The sequence below is a fragment of the Antechinus flavipes genome, chromosome 1 (genome assembly GCF_016432865.1).
Source record: "Antechinus flavipes isolate AdamAnt ecotype Samford, QLD, Australia chromosome 1, AdamAnt_v2, whole genome shotgun sequence".
Taxonomy (NCBI): domain Eukaryota; kingdom Metazoa; phylum Chordata; class Mammalia; order Dasyuromorphia; family Dasyuridae; genus Antechinus; species Antechinus flavipes.
Window position 1 is genome coordinate 295285134 of NC_067398.1, and position 8204 is coordinate 295293337.

The window sequence follows — 8204 nt, forward strand, 5'->3', positions numbered from 1 at the left end:
GGCTGACTTCCCAATGCCAATAATAAACTTTTTTTGCCAGTCTAGCTTTTGGGCTTCATAAACTCCTTTATGAAAGACCTTTGTGCCAATCAAAGGGATTCTCATAATTCCCTGCCCTATACTGAACCTCATCATTTGGGGATACAACCCTGAACCTCTTCACTGGAGTATGAGGGATAGTACCTCTGGCTTCAGATCCTCTTTCAGTTCTTTCCTCTAGCATGTAACCAAAACCAAGAACTACTTATAAGTAGGCTTCCTGACTTCTGACCCACTGCTTCTGCACTTAGCAGGGTGTGCTAGCTGCTTCTTGCTCAGGATACAGTTCAACAGCACTACTGCAGCCTGACATCCCTTATTAACAGAGGTTCCCTCAATCTTCTAAGACACCTAACTCCTCACATGGTAAGGGAGATAAGACTGAGGTTACCTCCCAGTTAGCTCCAAGGTTCATCATTTAAAGTTTCATTGGTACTGTCTGGAGATATTTACACTTCAAAGGGGTTTGCCTCTCTCCTGGAATTGTACTTTCTTTCTTCAGATCTTCTCTGGTTGTACTAAGAGGCCACTGTTCTGCCCCAAATTTCATTGCTTTTTTACCATTTTTTGCTCACCTTGAGATACTAATTTGTGTTTGTGGGAATGATCTAGAGAACTTGGAATTTTTTGACCTACTCTGCCATCTGCCCAGTATGGTTTCCAATTTTTCAATCACTAAGTCTTAAGTTTTTTAATTTTCAATAAAAGTAAAATCAGCTAAAACAAATTATCAGCTGAATCTATGAATTTTATGCCAGATATTACATAACTCAATAGCAAGATGTTTATTGTATCTGATGGGAGCATCTCCTGATCTCATACAATACTAAAAGTCTATCCAAGGGAAAATCCCCAGGTATCTTACTATTGCTGGAACTTATCCTCTTTTTAACTTCTGGGGGAAAATAGACTAAAAGCCACAATTTAATCTTAAAGCTCCCTACTCATTGGCACAAACCTAATTTGAACCTAAACCTTCTCAATTCCTGGGGCAAATTAAATCCAATTTAAACCACTCAAATTATTTGGACGAATTTAATTTAAATCTAGACCAACTTACCTCCTGGAAAACTTAATCTAAACTTTATCTTCCCAATCTTTGTGACAAACTCAATCTGAAACTCAACTTCTCCAATCCCTGAGGTGGACCAAAATCTAAAACTATCCCAGTCCTAGAGGCAAAGTTAAATTTAACCCTAATCTTACACCATCTCACTCCCTGGGACAAACTGAATCCAAACCTAAACTTCCCTAATCCCTAGGGTAGGCCCAAACCTACACTGCCTAGGTCTCTGGGGTAAACTGAACCTAAAGCTAAATCACCCTAGGCTGTGAGGCAATCTTTTTTTTTTTTTTTTTTAAAGTTTCAATAGTATTTTATTTTTCTGACAATCATTCTGGAATGCAATTTGGAACTATGCTCAAAGGGCTATAAAAGTGCATACTCTCTGATCCAGCAATGTCTGTATTATGTCTATATCCCAAAGAGATCATAAAAGAGGGGAAAAAATCTATGTGTGCAAAGATGTTTGTAGCAACCCTTTTTGTAGTGACAAAGAACTGGAAATCAGGTGGATGCTCCTCAGTTGGGGAATGGTTGAGTAAGTTATGGTACATAAAGGTAATGGAATATTATTGTTCTATAAGAAATGATGAGCAGGCTGATTTCAGAAAAGCCTGGAAAGACTTACATGAACTGATGCTGAGTGAAGTGAGACTTACCAAGGAAACATTGTACACAGTAACAAGATTATGTGATGACTGAATGTGATGGAAGTGACTCTTTTCAACAATGAGGTGATTCAAGGCAATTCCAATAGATTAGTGATGGAAAGTGCCATCTGCATCCAGAGAGAACAAGATTGAATATGCATCAAAGCATAGTATTTTTTACCTTGATGTCGTTTGCTTGCTTGCTTGTTGTTTTTTCCTTTTCCTGTTTTTTTTTTCCCTTTTGTTCAGATTTATCTTGTGCAGCATGACAAATATGGAAATGTGTTTAAAAGAATTGTATATATTTAACCTATATCAGATTACTTGCTGTGTAGGGGATGAGAGAAGGAGAAAAACTTGGAACACAAAGTATTACAAAAATGAATATTGAAAACTATTTTTATGTATATTTTGAAAAATAAAATACTATTGTATGGGACACAAAGACTTATCAATAATTCTAGAGCCTCAGAATAAGTGTAATAAAAAGGAAAGTTTATTAGTTTTCTCAAGAAAGGACATTCTCTGAACAGCAAAGGAAGTATCAACAAAGAATGTGTACATGTGTGCTCATCAAAGTAGATTATATATAGAACCTAAACACAAATTCCCTCCCTTCTTCCCCTTCAACCATCTGTTGGGTTTTAGGAGGTACAATCTATTTGCGGAAATCTTACTGAGCACAACAGCAAAGAAAACAATGTTTTTCATAGCATGTCTCACCAGATGGTGAGGTGATACTCCCCTTTTTTCTAGTTTTGGCTACAGGATATATGGTTTTTGGGTCCTTCGGAATGAGAGATACTTTCCTAGAATAAACATCTCTTTAATCTTGAGAGTACTTCATTAATATCACTCAAATCCCCCCCTCTTATTTCTTACTACTTGAAGTCCTCTCACACCAGTGCTGTCATCCTCATCTCCTTCAGGATCTCTTCTTTCTTCTTACCCAATTGGGACCCATCCATTTCCCTTTAAAACCATAAGTTGAACAGAATCTTCTGCCTTTTCTTCTTAGTCATTTTAGATATAGTGTCTTGGACAATTCAAGTTATTAACTGTATTATGCAAGGTAAACAAATAGGGAGCAAAATTACTCTATTAAACCAACTTTCCCTAAACCAAAACCACTGAAATGATTTTTTACTGAGACATGAGCTATTTTCCTGACATTATCTATAATTTCTTTGACCAATTTACCATTATCATTTTTCATGCAACAATTTCATAAGTTTAGCTTTTCACAGACACCCTTTTCTTTGACCAATAGGTAATCTAATGCTAGTCTGTGCTGAATGATTACTTCCTAGGTCTAGGTAGCCAATGCCTTCAAGATGTGGTTAGTAATTATTTCCAATACTGCTTGAAGCCTAATTAGTCTATTTAGAATGTAGATTGGAGTTCTATAATTCCCAGCTCCCATTCTGGACTCAGGTAGCAGGGCCACCTCAAACCTCAACCATTTTCGTCTCTAGTAATTGAAGTAGGTAATCCTTCACAAATAAAGATGCCTATCACAAAAGTCAACAACAGAAATGCTAAAAGAAACAGACATATGCATCTAGCCACAGATAGATGACTAGGCCAAATTACTCACTTACCTATTTGTTTGGGATATAATACCCATATATTTTCAGATAGGAAACTGGCAAGATCTTACATACTTGAATTGCGCTCATGGCTTCTACTGACCACTTGCTCTGATTATAGAAATTTGCTATAGGAGGAAAAAGCAGGGACATGATTATACTACTATTAAAACTGGTCCTTCAGGCCTTAGCCTAAGAACACATAGATGACGGAATAAAGCATCCTTAGCTCAGATTGCCTTCAGGTCATTGTCAATTTTCAACCAATCGTGTAGCAATAATTCTACTTTATAGCCAGACTCAGGAATAATCATGTGGGTTCTTACACCACTGGGAAATTGAGTCAGAAGGATCCCACCTTAAGTAGAGGCCAAAGGCCAAAGCTGTCTTCCCAATTCTTGCTCAAATACTAACCTCCAACTGTAACAAGTTAGGATCACATTCTTCTGAATAACTTGTGGCATATTCCTTTTAGATAGTGGGTTACTGGCTTGATGATCCATCAGGCAATCATTCCTGAATTCAAAACTCCAAATAATATCAGCTACAGTCCCAAGAGATTTTATCTCAAATAGCAAATCTCATTAATCAAAGCTGTATTAATCTAATTAGCTCTCAAGGATAACATATCCTTAATAAGTATTGACTATAATCTTACAATGATAATAGTAAGAGATTCATCCTAGAAAATTTACAGTTTATCTTTTATATCTAAGTAGATGGTTTTAAGGTCAACATTACACAAATCATTTTGCTTTAAGATGTTCAATAACCAATAATTAAAGATTCAAGTTTTAGAAATATAAAAAAATCTTCAATTATTAGCCATGTTTAAAGGGACAAAGACATAGATTACTATTCTGAGAATCATTTTAAATAACAGGTACAGCTTTAAGATGTCTCTATACAAACAATTAAACAAAGCTTACTAAACCTCACATACATAAGAGATTTCACTTAACATGTTTGCCCTCCTCCTTTATTCTTTTTTTGTAGTAAAAAGTCATTCTGGTGTAATAAACATTAGAAATCATTTCTATATAACAAACTTGTAAATTATCAATAAACCCATTCTTTGTTTAGAGACTATAAAACCCAAACAAACTCTTTTTCCCCAGAAATGACAAGATGGTTTCAAGAAACGCAGTAATTTTTCACATTAGAGAATCAGGGGCCAAGCCTGATGTTCCCACCTATTCACTCAACTATTCTCCAAGCACAATTAATCCCCTCCTACCAAAACATTCTTAATTACTCCCAATTTTAGAGGATATAAATTGGCCTTAACAGTTCATTCTTTAGGTTCCAGGTTCTTTAACCCTAGTGTAATGAATTCAACCCTCCTCAGCCTCTGGACTGAAGTCTTGGTCATCAGTAACATCTGATGAGGTCCTTTCCAATCTGCTCCTTCCAAGATTTAAAAGACACCAAGTCCCCTGGAATTACAACTCCAAAAGGTATTTCTGGACCAGCAGTTCTTGTTTCCCAAGGGCTGAAAAGGATGAGGAACTATCAGTATATAATTCCTTCAAAACTTAGTTTTTGTTTCAAAAGAGAGTATTTCCCTTTCTCATATGGGAGTAGTTTTAATTCTTTAAAAAGCAATGGGAAAACATTTGGTCCAAAGCATTTAGTATTTAACATCAATTTAGTAATCTGGGTTTTATTAATTTTTTTTAAAGCTTTTTATTTTCAAAACATATACATGGATAATTTTTCAACACTGATTCTTGTATAGCCTAGTAATCTGTTTTTTTAAGAACCTGATTAGTTTTTTCCACTTTCCCTAATGAGGGCAATTGCACTCAATTTGCAACCTCCTCTCCCTTTTTTCTTACAAAACCTTAGAAGTAAAGTATGTTTCATCGTCAGAATTCAGTAGTCCTTAGCAATCCATATCTAGTTATAAGTTGTTCCAGTGTTATTCTATTAAACCCTCTTAAGGCAGCAGAGTTCAGGGAAAAGTGTTTACCTATCCCATTAAATGATCCACGATAACTAATAAAAATCCCAGTTTTCCCATTAGTGTCATTTCAGCAAAATCTAACTTGAATATTCTGAAGTCATGTTTCCTCACCCCTAGAGGGATGTCTTCTCAATACATTCTTATTTGTCTTTAGATATATTACATACCCTTCACATATTTGTTTTGCAATTGTACATATATAGACAAATTATATATATATATGTTATATATTATAAATATTGTAAATAAATATAATAATATATGCCTAATATATATATATAGCCAAATTTTCTTAAAAGACATCATACATTGCTTGAGTACCACAATGGCTTCCTTAATACAATACAGTTAAAGTTTCCCTAGTCATGGCTTTATTCAACATTTTCCTCCCATTAGCTAATTGCCAATATCCTTGGGGGGGGGGGGGGAGGGAGGGAGGGAGTAATCTATTGCTCCAATTTCTTCCAATCTTTTCTCCTCTTCTCTAGAACATACTGGAGCTAGCTCTATTTTAGACCAAGTAGGGAAAAGAACAAACACAAAAATCCTTTCTCCAACTCTCCCTCTACAAAGCCATTTTCTTTAAATATTTTCATCATCAGTTAAACAGTTTCCCCACTATCTCAGGGATTTTCTTTTCTGATGCTTTTTTTTTAAATTTTATTTTATTTAATAATAACTTTGTATTGACAGAATCCATGCCAGGATAATTTTTATACAACATTATCCCTTGCAATCGCTTATGTTTCGTTTTTTCCCCTCCCTCCCTCCACCCCCCCCCAAGATGGCAAGCAGTCCTATATATGTTAAATATGTTGCAGTATATCCTAGATACAATACATATTTGCAGAACCGAACAGTTCTCCCTCTGCACAGGGAGAATTGGATTCAGAAGGTAAAAATAACTCGGGAAGAAAATCAAAAATGCAAATAGTTCATATTCATTTCCCAGTATTCCTTCTTTGGGTGTAGCTGTTTCTGTCCATCATTTATCCATTGAAACTCAGTTAAGTCTCTTTGTCATAGAAATCCACTTCCATCATTTTCTGATGCTTTCTAACATGACATTAAATTGCTTACTGCCCCAAGGTCTTGCATTAATCCATAAGTCCTATCTGATTTCTTAAGGGGCTTTTGCCCCTCAAGGTATCGAAAGGGGACATACAAAGTTCTAATAACCCATCCTTCACAAGTCCCTTTATTACTGATTGCAATCTTATTTTTCCCTCCAATGATACAGGATATTGTTTAACATATACATACACACTACATCCTCTGGATTTTTCAGATTGGTTTTAAGTGGGGAATTTTTAAGCCTCCCTTATTTTTGTCATTCATATGCTACCAGATGAGGATGCATTTTAAATACTACCTGATGGTTCATTATCTTTAATTCAAATACCAATTGAATAATCCAATCTCTGCCTAAAAATTTATTTACAACCCCTGGGATTTATATCTATCTTTTAATTTTTCCCACATACAAGAAGTGACTTCTATAATAGATACACAGAAATCTTTTCCTTTACTCCCATTCATTAATAATTCCTGAAATTCCTTACAAACTTATAGATCAAGGATCTCTCCACTCCAGTAACTATTAAATCTTTCCTTTTTACCCTTCTTATACAAACACGTAGTAATTACCAATTATATATTTTAACATAATGAATAATCTTAGAATTTTACTCTTAACTCACAAGCAAAGGTGGAAATACCCAATCTTCTGAATTACATTTACTGAGTTAGCAAGGCTGATAAGAACAAGAGATTCTTAAACTCATTTTTCACCTCCTGTTAGTTTTCCAGATTATATTTTTATAACATTCAGGGTATTGGATAACAAATCAAATCTGGGCTCTACAATCTCAGAAAGAACCCATTACTTACCAGTTAGTATTCACCGAGTCATTCAGTAATGGACTCAAATGGTAGGATTTTCTTGCCCAAGCTATCACAGTTCTGGAGTTTTCAGGAGGCTTTCCCACCTGTTACCTTAGACAAGTTTCCCTTTTAGTTCTGGGAGAAAATAAGACAATTCTTAAAATTCAGATAGAACAGAATCTATCACAACCAAGTAAATTTCCAATTTTAACATACATACCAATTTAAAGTTATTTAAAAATTAATCAGTACTTTAGTTTGTGAGATTCCCTAAAATCTACCCTACATGTTCCATTCAATAAAAATTACCTTTCAGTTGTTTTCCCCAATTCACACAAACCTTTCATATGGGTTTTTACCTTGAAATTCTTCCTGACCTGGTTCCATAAGCCCGAGTTCTGATAACAAAGTTACAGGCTCCTTGCCTGCAGGAGTGTTTTAAATTGATAGCATCCTGCTTTTTCCATTTTTCCAAAAGTTCCCAAATTTTCTAATCCTTTTCAGTCTATGCTCTTCTCATTCCTACATGCTTAAACTTTCTCACTTACCCTTCTATATGTCTCATTTCTTCCTCATTCTGCCTACCCTCTTTCATTTGCTTTTACCATCTTCATTGTATTAAAAAAACATTAACCCCTCCTCTGTAAAGCTACTACAGTTAGCCAGAGACAGAGGGAGAGAACGAGAAAAAGATTCTTTTCTTGCACTATCCTAAGCCTTAAGGAGCTCAGAATTAGCTCCCAACTTGCCTTACTATGATCAAAAACCAATACACTCACCCAATCCAAAGTATCTTCAGTTTCAAATGAATCACAACCTCAAAGCTGTTTCCATAATATAGCTCCCTTCTCCTTCCATGAAACAGGAGAGATATGAACCTGCTAGTTCTTATTTCTAAAAATACAGGCTCCCATTCCCAAAGTTATCTGACATTCCAATCTATTCTCCTATGTTTCCTTGCTCTCTGACATGTCTCAAATCTAGGGCAGTCTCCTATTTAAAGAGAATTAAGA

General features: G+C 35.3%; 1 protein-coding gene across 2 annotated transcripts in view; it reads right to left on the reverse strand.

Moving 5' to 3' along the window:
- Positions 1-2226: 2226 nt before the first annotated feature.
- LOC127538946 (uncharacterized) overlaps positions 2227-8204 on the reverse strand; it is a 19729-nt gene continuing 13751 nt past the window's right edge. The window contains exons 2-3 of one of the 2 annotated variants that reach the window (XM_051962835.1): positions 7198-7326; positions 2227-2810 (exon numbers count right to left, since the gene is read on the reverse strand). The gene's annotated coding sequence lies outside the window, so the exon portion shown is untranslated. Of the gene's footprint in view, positions 4834-7197; positions 7327-8204 lie in introns of both variants that reach the window. The other variant, XM_051962828.1, reaches the window with a different exon arrangement.